Genomic DNA, 16,865 nt, shown 5'->3' with positions numbered 1-16,865 from the left:
TCGTTATTTAAAATCAGTAACGGTAACAACGTTAAAAGTAACGCGTTACTTCCAAACACTGACCCTTGTAGTACTGAGTTACCGTTACCGTTACTTTTTCTAAAAAGTAATTCATTATCGTTATCTAAAATCAATAACGGTAACAAAGTTAAAAGTAACGCGTTACTTCCAAACACTGACCTTTGTAGTACCGAGTTACCGTTACTTTTTCTAAAAAGTAATTCGTTATCGTTTTCTAAAATAAGTATTGGTAACGGTAACTATAACGGTAACTGTAACGGTAACGGTTTCTTTAAATCAAAGAAATCTACTTTTTTCTGCATGTAGTCTTAAAAGAATAATGTTTTTTCGGTTTAAAAAATATTGAGGAAAATGGAATTTTTTTTTTTTTTTTACTGTCATATTTATTCTCAACCTATTGGTCTAAAACGACTAATAAGCTTAAAAGCCTTGATCACCCACAATTTCCACTTCTAAGAGTCTCCGCTGAGTTGACAGGTTTCTCTTGCAATTTCAATCCCTCTCATCCTATATATACCCAAGGAACATGTTCTTCCCTTTTTCATGCAGTTTCCCCGAGAGTAGAAAGTTTTGAAAGTAATTGAAAAAGTATACATATATATATATATATAATAATTACTCTTTTTTTTTTTTTTTTTTTGTTTCTCGATTCTTAATTAAAACGTGTTACTAACAAAGTTTTCTTTTTCTGTTTCAGGTAAATCGAATCTTACTTTTACCTCAGACTTTCGTGAGTAAATATTAAATTAACAAAAAATATACTATAATAATAATGAAGTTTGAACAAAGTTTTTAAATTAGAAATTAAATATAAATAATCAGGAATCATAAATATATATAGTATTAAGTATAAAAAATATTAAGTATATATATATATATATATATATATATATATATATATATATATGGAAAGACATGATTTATTTTGATTCGCGAAGAAAATTTTCTAGTTTTATACAAGGAAAAAAATATTTACCTGAAATAGCGAAAGATTTTACTAAAATAGTGAAAGATTTCATTGGAACAAGTAAAAAAACTTTTGATACTATATAGTGAAATCTTTCGCTGATACAGGTAAATTTTTTTTTTTTCATGCAGTTAACTTTATTTACGGAAAAAAAAAAAAATATTTACCTAAGAACAGCGAAACGTTTCACTATATATTAGCAAAAGTTTTAATTGTTTCATTTAAATATTTTGCTATTCTAATGAAACTTTTCGCTATTTCAGGTAAATATTTTTTTTCCCCGTGATTCATATAAAAACTTATGGCAATAAAATATTAAGTATAAAGTTGATTGAATATAGAAATTTTTCGTTTTGGGGCAGCTGCCCCATTTGAAAAGATTCCACGGAAAGTGCCCTCTGGAGGTTCTATCAGAATTCCACTGGAACTTCCAACGTAATTCCATCGGAGTTCCAAAGAATTTCCGATGGGATTCCGACGGGGTTCCGACGGAATCTTGACGGAATTCCGACGGAATTAGGAATTCTGAAAAAATTAATCGGAATTCCGTCAGAATTCCGTCAGAACTCCATTGGAATCCCATCGGAAATTCTTTGAAACTCCGATGGAATTCCGACGGAATTCCGTTGGAAGTTCCGCCGGAAGTTCCAAGGTAATTCCATCGGAATTCCAAAGAATTTCCGATGGAATTCCGACAGAGTTCCGATGGAATTCCGACGGAATTAGGACTATTAAATTTTTTTTTAAATTAATCGGAGTTCCGACGGAATTCTGACGGAATTCCGACGAAATTAGAACTCTAAAATTTTTTTAAAAATTAATCGGAATTCTAATAGAACCTCCAGGGGGCACTTTCCGGGGAATCTTTCCAAGTGGGGCTGTACCAAAAAAATTTTTTCAGTGTATAATAGAACAGTATATATATATATATATATATATATTTCTCTGTCTCTCAGACGCAATGTGAATTTATCGTGTGAGAGTAGAAAGTGATTTATTAGCAAACGGTCTTTGTTGCGTGATTGAACAACGAATTCATCGTTCGCGTAACATCTCTCATTATAAAACTCATTTTATATATGTGTGGATATCAAATAAAAAAAAAAAATTCCATGCAATCATTCGCTTGAAAGTAGATTTAAAGAATTTCTCGTTAGAATTTAAGAGGTTATATATATTTTTTTTATTTTGATATAATCATTTCATTTACTTTTATTTATACTTTCATTTTTTTTTCATTTGATGAGGATTTTATTTCATTATTTATTATTGTAAAAAAATAGTAGTAAATAACTAAATAATACTAAAAATAATAACAATACTTAATAATATTAATAATAATAACAATAATAATAATTTTTGAGTCACTAAAACCGAATCTAATGTCGGTTTAATCCCATCACGTAAGGTATTTAACATAACCTCAAAAAACCTCAAAATTCGTTCTTAAAATTTTAAAATTTAAGAAAAATTCGGATCTATATAAGTCTTACGTTGACTACTTTATGTTTTTGTGTTTGCTGAAGCTGAATTTCAAGTCTATTTTACTCTATTAAGTCAGGTATTTGACATAACCTCAAAAAAACTCAAAATTCGTCCCCAAAATTATGAAATCAAAAAAAATTCTTACCATTTAAGTCTTATTATGTCTACTTTATGTTCACACTAAAAAATAATACTTTCAGTTCACTTTTGACTAAAACCGTTAAAATTAGAGCTATTTTTACTGAATTTCAGCCTTGAGTGAATGATTTTAAGTTTCAAAATTGACTTAATCTAGTTTTAAGATAAAAATTACACTAGTTTCAAGGCATTTTATTTTTAAGATGTTAACGGTTTCAGTATTTGTTTTTTGTGTGTTTTTGGAGTCGCTATAAAGCCAAATCTGAAGTTTATTTTACCCCATCATGTCAGGCTTTTGACATAACCTCATAAAAACAAATCCCAAAATTTGATTTTTTTTTTTTTTTTTTTTTTTTTTTTTTTTTTTTTTTTTTGAGGTTATGTCAAAAACCTGACGTTATGAGGTTAAATAAAATTCAGATTTGGCTTCAACGACCCTAAAAACATAAAGTAGACATAGAAAGATTTATAAAGAAGAATTTTTCTTCATTTTTAAATTTTCAATATACGAATTTTGAGTTTTTTTTTTTTTTTTTTTTTTTTTTGAGGTTATGTCCAGTACATAACGTGATGGGGTTAAATAGACTTCAAATTCGGTTTCAGTGACCTCAAAAACGTATATAAAATAGTCATTGTAAGACTTATAGATCCGAATTTTTCTTGATTTCAAAATTTTGAGGTTATGTCAAACGATGCATTGAAGTTAGTTAATTATTTACTCCTAAAAAAAATTTATACACGAAAAACAAAACGTGGTCCATTCATGACTACATTCCCCTAATAATAATACAAAAAATAATAATAATAATAATAATAATAATAAAAAATAAATAAATAATAATAGTAAATGTCGATTTTTGAAAACGATCTCTGCCATTTTTGATATAAATGATAGAGGGCTCTTTCGTATATATATACATATATATATATATATTGTTTTAAATTATGTATTTACAACCAACGCAAGTTTCATGCATCTCCAGTCAGTCTCTTGATTACTGGTACCTAGAAAAGGTCGCAGGGTCGCTATGCTGTCGTAATAATAGCGATACGTGTGCGTTAGTTACGTGCCTTTCTCGCTTCGGTACCTCTTCAACGGGCCGTTTCAGGCTGTTTTTATAGCCGCGTCATATACTGAAAATGCCGCTTGTTTTTGTCGCATACCATCACATCTATCGCATATATATATATATATATATATATATATATATATATATATATATATATATATATATATATACACAGTTAGACATATATATATATATATATATTTCTTAACAATAATATGCTTAGAATAAAAATTCTAAAATTTTATAGAAAAAAAATGTTTTTAAAACTATTTTAGTCGTATTTTGTAAAAAAAATTTTTTAAAGATTTTTTCTAAATTTTTGTTAGAAGAAAATGAAATTATTTTGCAACACTAAGTTGTAGAATTTTATACATGGAAAACTGTGAGGTATACCTAAAACTGTGTGTAAAATGCCTCATTTTATGACAGTGTTTAAAGTATTTATTTTATGCACTGAAATTTTTTTTTTACGCATTAAATTTGTGTTATATGTTTTTGACATGTAATTTTGATTTTTAAGGTTATGTACGTTTTTAATCTTATGTTTTTGACATATGACCTTGATTTTTGAGGTTATGTTAAATTTTTAGGTTAGGATTGTCCTTAACTCATGTTTTTTTTATATATGATCTTGATTTTTGAGGTTTGGTTGAATTTTAAGGTTAGGTTCGTTCTTAACCTATATGTTTTTGACAAATGAACTTGATTTTTGAGGTTATGTTGATTTTTAAAGTTATTTTCGTCGTGTAACCTATCTTTTTTTTGACATATAACCTTAATTTTTGAGGTTATGTTGCATTTTAATCTATTTTTTGTAACATATTAACTTGGTTTTTGAGGTTATGTTAAATTTTTAGGTTAGGGTTGTCTTTAACCCATATTTTTTATATATGATCTTGATTTTTGAGGTTATGTTGAAATTTAAGGTTAGGTTCGTCTTGAACCTATTTTTTTTACTCTGATTGTTGAGATTATGTTGAACTTTAAGGTTAGGTTTGTCTTAAATCTATTTTTTTTACCCTGATTGTTGAGATTATGTTGAACTTTAAAATTAGGTTCGTCTTGAACCTATGTTTTTTACCCTGATTGTTGAGATTATGTTGAACTTTAAAATTAGGTTCATTCTTAAAATTTAAGAAATGCCAAATATTAATTGAATTATCTAACCAATTTTTGCTTTTGTTTTGAATTTTTTTAAAAATAAAACCTCTGCCTCGTAACTTTTACTATATCACAGAAAATTAAAAGGCATTAAAATAAGCTGCAACGCTTATTATTTTAATCCATTTTGGTATTAAAATAAGCAAAATTGGATTAAAATAATAAGCGTTGCAGCTTATTTTAATATCTTTTAATTTTCTGTGATTTTGAAATATCAATTATAAAACTACTCTCGTATTTGTACTGTGAAAGTACCTGCATAAATATAATTTAACACTTGTAATATAAAGATTAATAGCGTCTGCAACTGGTACACAACAACATCTGTATCCTATTGTTTAATAGCATCTACAAATGGTTCAACTTCGCATTCTGACGTTTAATAGTTCGTACAATATTACTAATTGGTTTACCATCTGCATTTTAAATTATTATACAATCTATATATATACATATATATAGAATGATATATATATGTGTACAAAATCTAGTAATTGAATAAAAAACTAAATATAGGTTAAAAAAATTATATATATGTAATTTGGAATTAAAATTAGGGACTAATTTTTTAAATATTAAAAGTATCAGAATCAGGGGGTTATTCAATAATTTTTGAAGTACAAAATCAGGTTTACTACAAAAATTTTGAAGTACAGATTCAGGTGTATCAATCAAATTTTGTAGTACAGATCAGGGGGTTTGCAAAAATTTTGAAATACAAAATTAAGATTTCTACTAAATTTTGAAGTACAAATTCAGAACTTCTACAAAAATTTAAAAATACAGAATCAGGGGTAGTAACAAAATTTTAAACTACAAATTCAAAGCTTCAAACGAAAATTTTGAAATACAAAATTAGGACATCCACTAAATTTTAAATTATACAGAATCAGAAGTTGTACAAAATTTTGTAATGCAGATTAAGGGTTGCTACAAAATTTTTGAAATTGTAGAATCAGAGATATCACCAAAATTTTGAAGTACAGATCAGGGGGTTTGCTTAATTAATACTTCTACTAAATTTTGAAGTACAAATTCAGAGCTTCTAAAAAAATTTAAAAATACAGATTTAGGGTTTCTATAAAATTTTGAAATACAGAATAATGATGGTTTCTTGAAAATTTTTGAAATTCAATCCACTAAATTTTAAATTATACAGAATCAGAAGTTGTACAAAATTTTGTAATGCAGATTTAGGGTTTTGCTACAAAATTTTTGAAACTACAGAATCAGGGATATTACCAAAATTTTGAAGTACAGATCAGGGGATTTGCAAAAATTTTGAAATACAAAATTAAGACTTCTACTAAATTTTGAAGTACAAATTCAGAGCTTCTAAAAAAATTTAAAAATACAGATTTAGGGTTTCTATAAAATTGTGAAATACAGAATAATGATGGTTTCTTGACAATTTTTTGAAATTCAAAATTAGGACATCCACTGAATTTTAAATTATACAGAATCAGAAGTTGTACAAAATTTTCTAATGCAGATTAAGGGTTGATATACAAAATTTTGCAATTACAGAATCAGGAATATTACCAAAATTTTGAAGTACAGATTCAGGGTTACTATATATATATAAAATTTTAAAGTACAAAATCAGAACTTGTAATAAAAAAAAAAATATTTAACTACATAATCAGAAATTCTTAAAAAAAAAATATATATATATATAAAAATACATAATCGGTGCTTCTATATTATTATTTAATTACAATAATTGTTGGCATCATTATACAAGCTGGGTGGCACAGCATATATAGCTTTGAAAATCACGTGTTCATTCGGTCGTTTCTGTTGATTTTAATAAAGTTCCAAGGCAAACGAATGTGTACGACAAACACCGTTATTCAACGTACTACGTGTATACATCTGAGGCACGTATAGTCCAACAAGTTCTAATCATCGCGGCAAATAACGAAAACATAATTCTCAATGAAATAAAATTTATTTTAATCACACTAATTTCTTCAACTAAATTTAATTGTATGTTAGATTTATTGAAATTTAAATAATTTTTCAAAAATTGATAATAAATTTAAGAACAATTTTCTCAAAGATTTTGATAGAACATATAAAAACTAAATTACTGACGATTATGCGGAACTATTTTTTTTTTTTAGATTTTAAAATTACTCTATAGTTAACGAAAATTACAATGTACTCTCTTGCGAATGTATATATATATATATATATATATATATATATATATATATATATATATATATATATATATATATATATATATATATATATATATATAGTGAACTTGAAAACAAGAATTTCAAATACCAGTTTCTCTAACTCTAAGGTTGACATAACTTCCTAGTTTGAAGCAGTAAATCAAAAGTTTATCTCTCGTCAGAAAAGTTAATAACAACAATAAGAATATAAATATGAAAAAACCAGAAATTCCAGAGTATTCTGTAGGAATTTTCTTTTTCCATATATATATATATATATATATATATATATATATATATATATTTTACCGCTGTTTCCAGGTTTGTACTAACAAAAATATAGGTTAAAAATGAACATAACCTCAAAAATCAAGGTCCTATGTCAAAAACATAGGTTAAGGGCGAATCTAACCTTAAAGTTTAACATACTCTTTTAAAAAAAATTGCATATATCAAAAACGCATTCCTTATAAAACAATAATTTTTAGTTGAAAATACCGTTTTGATATAATAGTAGATTTTTATTAATATACAGATGGTTTTGATAATTTAAAGAAATTTATTAAACGGAGCTGTTTGTAGATATATGATATTTACAATTTAGATTTTGTAAACATGATTCTAAACGGATTGTAACTTACACAATTTATTGCAGATGATAAAATATGTAGAATAACCCTCAATTCTGTAATTGAAAATTTTATAGAAATCATGAATTTGTATTTTTAAATTTTGGTAAAAGCCCTGAATATGTACTTCAAAATTTTTTAGTAACTCTAAATCTGTATTTCAAAATTTTGTATAAGTTGTAATTTTTTATTTCAAAATTTTTGCTACACCCTGAATTTGTATTTCAAAATTTTATAGAATCCCTGAATCTGTACATTAAAATTTTAGTAGTACCCCTGAATCTGTACTTTAAAATTTTGGTAGTACCCGTGAATCTGTACTTTAAAATTTTATAGAAACCCTGAATATGTACTTTAAAATTTTGGTAGTACCCCTGAATCTGTACTTTAAAATTTTAGTAGTACCCCTGAATCTGTACTTTAAAATTTTGTTTGTACCCCTGAATCTGTACTTCAAAATTTTATAGAAACCCTAATTCTGTATTTCAAATTTTTATGGAAACCCTGATTCTGTAGTTTCAAAATTTTGTAGCAACACTGAATTTGCATGTTAAAATTTTGTACAAACCCTGATTCTGTATAATTTTAAAATTTAGAAGAAGTCCTAATTTTGTATTTCAAAATTTTCGTTTGATGCTTTGAATTTGTAGTTTAAAATTTTTGTTACTACCTCTGATTCTGTTAATTTTTTTTAAAAGTTATAATCATTTTTTGAATTGTTTGGGGTCATTGCGTAACAATTAAATTTTTTTTTTTTTTTCGCTAAATTCGTATATTTTTTCGACTCTTAAGGATGATATTCGTAGCACACTAAAAGGTTATAATAAATAATTGAACTATGAGGAGATTAGAACGTCATTTCCGACTGTTCGGTTGTCTTGAAGCAAAACAAGTCGTTCTGTGCTTTTACAATGTTTCACATATGTGCATGAGTCAACGCAAGAAAAGTTGACCCGCACAGTGTAAGTTGATTTCAAGAAAGAAGCAACCAGTTTTTGTTTGATAATCCTATTTCCCTGACTCGTGCAGACCCTTTCTCTTCTCTAACCAACTTCCTGTTTCTTCTTCTTCTCTAAGGTGACTATTCACTATATATATATATATATATATATATTAAAGTGCTTCACTCAGATACCGCAGTAACAAGTGAATATTATTTCTGTATATTCATCAGAATAATAATGATGAACAGTTATTTATGAATAATAGGCGTAACATAATACCCCATGAATGATGTGGTAAAAATAAAAATGTTAATTAAAAAATAATACTTGAGAAATTGTGTATATTTCAAATGGTAATGTTGTTATACACTGCGGGAAAAAAAGCAGATGTCATTATTGATTTTAAAAATGGTTTTAATCGACCATGATTTTAGATATTGGGTCAGTTAGGGTAAATGGGAACACAAAATCGCTATTTTTTCCTAAATTTGTATTTTTTTACCTTTTAAGGGTGACATTTATAGTCAAGATCATAATTACCAAGTTTCATAATTTTTGAGGTCATTCTGTATTAATTTTGCGCTTTTTGTTACTAAATTTATATTTTGTGGCTTTAACGAGTGTCATTTACAGTAAAGAACCTAACTGTAAAGTTTCATAACGATTCATTAACTTGTTTAGAAGTTATAAGCGTTTTTTGAATTTTTTTTGGGGTCATTCCGTAACAAATTTAAACTTTTTTTTCTAAATTCGTATTTTTTTCGCCTTTAAAGTGTGCCATTTATAGCAAAGAACACAATTACCAAGTTTCATAACGATCCGTTAAATTGTTTCGAAGTTATAAGCGTTTTTTCGATTTTTTTGGGGTCATTCCGTATTAATTTTGCGCTTTCTGTCTCTAATTTTATATTTTTTTGGCTTTAACCTGATTATAAAGTTTTATAATAATTCATGAATTTGTTTCGAAGTTATAAGCGTTTTTTGAATTTTTTTTGGGTCATTTCGTATTAATTTTTTGTTTTAGTGTTCCTAAATTTATATTTTTTGGCTTTGTTGGGTGTCTTTCACAGTAAAGAACCTAACTGTAAAGTTTCATAACGATTCATTAACTTGTTTGAAAGTTATAAGCGTTTTTTGAATTTTTTTTGGGGTCATTCCGTAACAAATTTACACTTTTTTTCCCAAATTCGTATTCTTTCAAATTAAACTGTGTCATTCATAGCAAAGAACACAATTACCAAGTTTCATAATGATCCGTTGATTTGTTTAGAAGTTTTAAGCGTTTTTATGGATTTTTTGGGGTCATTCCGTATTAATTTTGCGCTTTTTGTCCCTAAATTTATATTTTTTGGCTTTAACGTGTGTCATTCACAGTAAAGAACCTAACTGTAAAGTTTCCATAACGATTCATTAACTTGTTTGGAAGTTATAAGCGTTTTTTGAATTTTTTTTGGGGGTCATTCCGTAACAAATTTAAACTTTTTTTTCTAAATTCGTATTTTTTTCGCCTTTAAAAGCTGCCATTTATAGCACAGAACACAATTACTAAGTTTCATAACGATCCGTTAAATTGTTTCGTAGTAAAAAGCGTTTTTTGGATTTTTTTGGGTCATTCCGTATTAATTTTGCGCTTTTTGTTCCTAAATTTATAATTTATGACTTTAACGAGTGTCATTTACAGTAAAGAACCTAACTGTAAAGTTTCATAACGATTCATTAACTTGTTTGGAAGTTATAGGCGTTGTTTTGGATTTTTTTGGGGTCATTCCGTAATAATTAAATTCTATTTTTCTTATTTAGTATTTCTTCGCCTTTAAATGGTGTGATTCATAATAAAGAACATAATTACCAAATTTCATAACGATCCATTAATTTTTGTAGAAGTTGTTATAAACGTTTTTTTGATTTTTTTTTTTGGGTCATTCCATAACAAATGTACGCTTTTTTTCCTAAATTTTTATTTTTTCACCTTTAAATGTTGTTAGTCATTGCAGAGAACATAATTACCAAATTACGTAACGATTCGTTAATTTTTTTCGAAGTTATAACCGTTTTTTGAATTTTTTTTTTTTTTTTTTTGGGTCATTCCGTAATAATTATCTTCTTTGTTCCTAAATTTTGCATTTTTCTTGAATAACAGAACTTTCTTTGTATACTCTTAGTATTTAGAGAAATTTGCATCAGGTTGCAAAAAGAAAAAAAATATTATTATTATTATTATTATTATTATTATTATTATTATTGTATATTTTTTCTATTATTTTGTCTTTAGGAATGAAAATATTATACAATTTTTAATTATTGAAAAAAAATGGACGATTAAACTTAAATTTTGGGAGAAACATTATTTAATTGCCGTTATTACTGCCAAAAGAGATAAAGTAATTGGGGGAAAAAAAACACTCTTGATTTTTTTTTTTTTTTTTCCTTTCCTAATAGTAAATATTGACTATTTTCTCAATACTGATGGTGTGTGTGTGTGTGTGCAGAGTAATTGCCATGCGATTTGTCGAATCGCATCCGCATTACATTTAGAGCGAGACAGGTATTTGGGACGAACGTTTTGTCACACTTGATTGAACTTGAAGTCAGCCGTAGTGTGTGTTAAGAAGTACTTTACTCAAGATGATTTTGAAATTAGATGTCACTTTATATATATATATATATATACTTTTTGAAAGTGATTGATTTCTTTAGATGTTACAGATTGTCTATATGATTGATTTCTTTATTAAATGCCATATACGATAATGTAGAAGATGATGATGATTAATTTTCTTCAAAATATGTCAAAAAAAAAAAGAAAAATGATTTTCCATTTTTCTTCTTTATTTTCAATTCTTTGAATTATATAACTTTTAACATGTCTCCGTTATTTCTTATAATGAGTTATTTTTTATTATTATTACTATTTTATCATTATTATTATTATTATCATTATTATTATTATTATTATTATTATTATTATTACTATTAATAATTAATACTATTATTACTACTACTACTATTATTATTATTTTATTATTTTATTATTATCACAAAGAAAAAAATATTTATCTGGAACAGCGATATGTTTCTCTAGAATAGCGAAAACTTTCTGTTTTAGAGAAATATATCGCTATTTCAGTGAAACTTATGTCTGTTCCAGGTGAACATTTTCTTCCGTGTAGTTTTATTATTATTATTATTACTATTTGGGTATTTTATTTTAGTAGAATTTTATTATTTTTTTTATTATTAGGTATTATCATTATTATTATTTTTATGAGTTGTATTTTTGTTTATTTTGTATTTTTTTAATTCTTTTGTAGATCCCGTTATGAATTTGATGGATCAATATATGGAAATTGATTTTTTGTTTTGTTTTTGTTTTTTTTTTTTTACGTTGAAAGGAAGTAAAAGGAGCGAGCAATCAAAAGGGGGTGGAAGGGGGTTGGGTAGGGGGAGAGGTGGATGTGTGCTTTCAACGCGCGATTGGCTCCAACTGTGCCATACCTTCCGTTTTACTTTTCCTTTTTTTTCTGATGTTATATATATATGTCTACAATTCCTCTTTAGTTCTCTCGTTACCTCTTTCTTTCAAGTTTGCTCTCTTCTCTGTAAAGGCCTTTTCTCTCTCTCTCTCTCTCTCTCTCGTCTATTCGACGACTTTTCTCAAGAAAAACATCTCACGCTACAAAGGAATCATATGTACGGTGTTGAAATCTCTTTTTCTCATTAGTCAAATTTGCAGCTCGTCTCACACGAACACATACACACACACACACACACACACACACTTGTTCAATTATTATCAAAGCAAATTTGAAGATAAAAAAAAAACAACCCTAGTTAAATTTTGGATTGATTCTAGATTAAATCCGAATAAGATTTGTACAGAAATATTATTAATTTATTAGTTAATTATAACCCTTAATTGGCACTATGGGTCCAGTAGACCCGAGAATATTGAAAATTGCCAACAGAGTCGGTATAAAAAATTTTCCTCAAAAAAGAGACAGAAATAATCAAAAATTTGTATATGTTACAAATACAGTTATACATATATCTAGGTATTTAGTAATGAGGGACAGTATTTATGCAATTGGATGTAGTATAGAGGAACCTAAAGAAAAAGCAATCAACGAAATTTAAAGTGCAATAATAATTGACGTCACAAAGTACTTCCGGTGCCCAAGGAAGTCCATTGAGACAAATGGAAAGATTTAAGAGTGTATTGTATATCAGTATATGGGTAAAGTAACTCGTCGTTTAAATATAGTTGAGGGACAATATATAGAAACGATATTACGTGTGCCAGGAGAATGCACTTTTCTATTGTGTTCTAGCTTGTTCGGGTATTGTAGTTTCTCTATGTGGAACACTATCTTTTAGTATTGAAAATAAGGGTCGGAAAATTAATCACAATGTCACTTAAAATTGTACTAGATTCATTTCTATTGCGATCGTTTGTAAATTATTACACAGGCGGACATTTTGGCCTACTTTGGTACCATGAAGCAGACTATACTGTTGAATAACAACCATTTAAAGGCGAAAAAAAAACGAATTTAGGAAAAAAAAGTGTAAATTTGTTACGGAATGACCCTAAAAAACATCAAAAAAACGGTTGTAACTTTTAAAAAAATTAACGGATCGTTGAGAAATTTGGTAGTTATGTTCTTTGCTATGAATAACACTCCTTAAAGGCGAAAAAATAATAAATTAGAAAGATAGAATTTAATTATTGCGGAATGATCCCCAAAAAAAATTTCAAAAATCGCTTACAACATCCAAACAAGTTAGTGAATCGTTATGAAACATTACAATTAGGTTTTTTACTATAAATGACACTAGTTAAAGCCATAAAATATAAATTTAGGAACAAAAATTAATACGAAATGACCCAAAAAAAATTCAAAAAACCCTTATAACTTCGAAACAAATTAATGAATCATTATAAAACTTTATAATTAGATTCTTTATTGTAAATGACATCCGTTAAAGCCAAAAAAATATAAATTTAGAGACAGAATGCGCAAAATTAATACGGAATGACCCAAAAACAATCCAAAAAAACGCTTGAAACTTCGAAACAATTTAACGGATCGTTATGAAACTTGGTAATTGTGTTCTTTGCTATAAATGGCACAATTTAATGGCAAAAAAATACAAATTTAGAAAAAAAAGTTTAAATTTGTTACGGAATGCCCACAAAAAAAAATTAAAAAACGCTTTTAACTTCCAAACAAGTTGATGAATCGTTATGGAAACTTTACAATTAGGTTCTTTACTGTGAATGAAACCCGTTAAAGCCAAAAAAATATAAAATTAGAGACAGAAAGCGCAAAATTAATACGGAATGACCCCAAAAAAAATCCAAAAACGCTTATATCTTCGAAAGAATTTAACGGATCGTTATGAAACTTGGTAATTGTGTTCTTTGCTATAAATGACACCCTTTAAAGGAGAAAAAATACGAATTTAGAAAAAAAAGTTTAAATTTGTTACGGAATGACCCCAAAAAAAAATTCAAAAAACGCTTATAACTTCCAAACAAGTTAATGAATCGTTATGAAACTTTACAGTTAGGTTCTTTACTGTAAATGACACTTGTTAAAGCCATAAAATATTAATTTAGGAACAAAAAGCGCAAAATTAATACGGAATGACCCCAAAAAATCCATAAAAACGCTTAAAACTTCTAAACAAATCAACGGATCATTATGAAACTTGGTAATTGTGTTCTTTGCTATAAATGACACAGTTTAATTTGAAAGAATACGAATTTGGGAAAAAAAGTGTAAATTTGTTACGGAATGACCCCAAAAAAAATTCAAAAAACGCTTATAACTTCCAAACAAGTTAATGAATCGTTATGAAACTTTACAGTTAGGTTCTTTACTGTAAATGACACTTGTTAAAGCCATAAAATATTAATTTAGGAACAAAAAGCGCAAAATTAATACGGAATGACCCCAAAAAATCCATAAAAACGCTTAAAACTTCTAAACAAATCAACGGATCATTATGAAACTTGGTAATTGTGTTCTTTGCTATAAATGACACAGTTTAATTTGAAAGAATACGAATTTGGGAAAAAAAGTGTAAATTTGTTACGGAATGACCCCAAAAAAAATTCAAAAAACGCTTATAACTTCCAAACAAGTTAATGAATCGTTATGAAACTTTACAGTTAGGTTCTTTACTGTAAATTACACTTGTTAAAGCCATAAAATATTAATTTAGGAACAAAAAGCGCAAAATTAATACGGAATGACCCCAAAAAATCCATAAAAACGCTTAAAACTTCTAAACAAATCAACGGATCATTATGAAACTTGGTAATTGTGTTCTATGAATGACACCCTTTAAAGGCGAAAAGAATACGAATTTAGGAAAAAAAGTTTAAATTTGTTACGGAATGACCCAAAAAAAATTCAAAAAACGCTTTTAACTTCCAAACAAGTTGATGAATCGTTATGGAAACTTTACAATTAGGTTCTTTACTGTGAATGAAACCCGTTAAAGCCAAAAAAATATAAAATTGGAGACAGAAAGCGCAAAATTAATACGGAATGACCCCAAAAAAAATCCAAAAAACGTTTAAAACTTCGAAACAAATTAACGGATCGTTATGAAACTTGGTAATTGTGTTCTTTGCTATAAATGACACCCTTTAAAGGCGAAAAAATACGAATTTAGGAAAAAAAGTTTAAATTTGTTACGGAATGACCCAAAAAAAAAAAAAATTCAAAAAACGTTTATAATTTCTAAACGAATTAACGGATTGTTATGAAACTTCGTAACTGTATTCTTTGCTATGAAGCACACCCTGTAGAGTCAAAAAAAATATAAATTTAGTGACAAGCGCAAAATTGATACGGAATGACACCAATAATACCCCCCCCCCAAAAAAAAATGCTTATAACTTCCAAACGAATTGGAAAATTGTTAAGAAATTTTATAAATTATATTCATTGTTATGAATATTTTTTTGTATTTACGTGTACAAATTATTTTTTAAAATCTGTATAAAAAAATTATTATAATTTATAATTTGTATTGCCATTAATGAAGAAAATTTTCTTATTAGAAAAATGGTTATACAGCTTCTTTTATTTAATTTAATTTAATTTAATTTTTTCTCTAAGAAAATGTAAATTTTGTCTAATTCAAATTTGATGTCATAGTTTAACAAACCCTTAATTAAATCACGAACAGCACACGTCATCTACTCATAAAAGCATCACGCACTGTATATACGCGTTTGATTCAATCAATCGATTTTCTCATATCCTGTTAATCTTGAGCCCATGGTTATGACATGGGATTTTAATCGATTTTGATATGGTAATGCCAATCTCAATACCTCTCTGTTTTAATAAACCCCAAGCTATTCAGTTATATATACAATAACAGGAAAACATTGTATTTCTTTACTTTTTTTTTTTATTTAATGAAATGCAAAAAATATTTAATTTTTTTGGAACGCATTATGTTTGAAAAATTATTAGTTAGAATTTTATTTATAGAATTTCTTGTCATAATTATTTTTGAGCTGAATTTTTATTTATTCGAATTAGTATTTTGCATGATAAAACGATTTTCTATATTACAGAATTTTTTAATAACCGATACTTTACAGAATTTTTATTTTTGTACCAGAAATAATCGTATTCTAATTTTATTTTGTAACAGAAATAATTATATGCTAATTTTATTTTGGACCAGAAATATTTTTGTACCCGAGTTTTTTATGGACCAGAAATATTTATGTACCAGAATAATTTTTGGACCAGAAATATTTTTGTACCCGAGTTTTTTATGGACCAGAAATATTTATGTACCAGAATAATTTTTGGACCAGAAATATTTTTGTACCCGAGTTTTTTATGGACCAGAAATATTTATGTACCAGAATAATTTTTGGACCAGAAATATTTTTGTACCAGAGTTTTTTTTGGACCAGAAATATTTTTGTACCCGAGTTTTTTATGGACCAGAAATATTTATGTACCAGAATAATTTTTGTACCCGAGTTTTTTTTGGACCAGAAATATTTTTGTACCCGAGTTTTTTATGGACCAGAAATATTTATGTACCAGAATAATTTTTGTACCCGAGTTTTTTTGGACCAGAAATACTTTTGGACCAGAAATGGTTTTGTACCAGAATAATTTTTGTACCCGAGTTTTTATTATACAGAAATATTTTTGTACCAGAAATAATTTTGTACCCGAATTATTTTTGTACCAGAAATAATTATATGCCAATATTATTTT

At 26.9% G+C, this 16,865-nt stretch overlaps 1 protein-coding gene across 1 annotated transcript in view; it reads left to right on the top strand.

Annotated features, from left to right (window-relative positions):
* The first annotated feature begins 715 nt into the window (after positions 1 to 715).
* Positions 716 to 16,865, top strand: part of LOC127291612 (phosphatase and actin regulator 4-like) — a 181,937-nt gene continuing 165,787 nt past the window's right edge. Inside the window, exon 1 of the mRNA XM_051320815.1 lies at positions 716 to 751. The gene's annotated coding sequence lies outside the window, so the exon portion shown is untranslated. The remainder of the gene's footprint in view (positions 752 to 16,865) is intronic.

Source organism: Leptopilina boulardi, unplaced genomic scaffold (assembly GCF_019393585.1).
Source record: "Leptopilina boulardi isolate dan_hultmark-lab unplaced genomic scaffold, ZJU_Lbou_2.1 LbouV2_144, whole genome shotgun sequence".
Classification (NCBI taxonomy): Eukaryota; Metazoa; Arthropoda; class Insecta; order Hymenoptera; family Figitidae; genus Leptopilina; species Leptopilina boulardi.
Note: the sequence above shows the minus strand (reverse complement) of the source record. Positions and strands in the feature narration are given on the sequence as shown.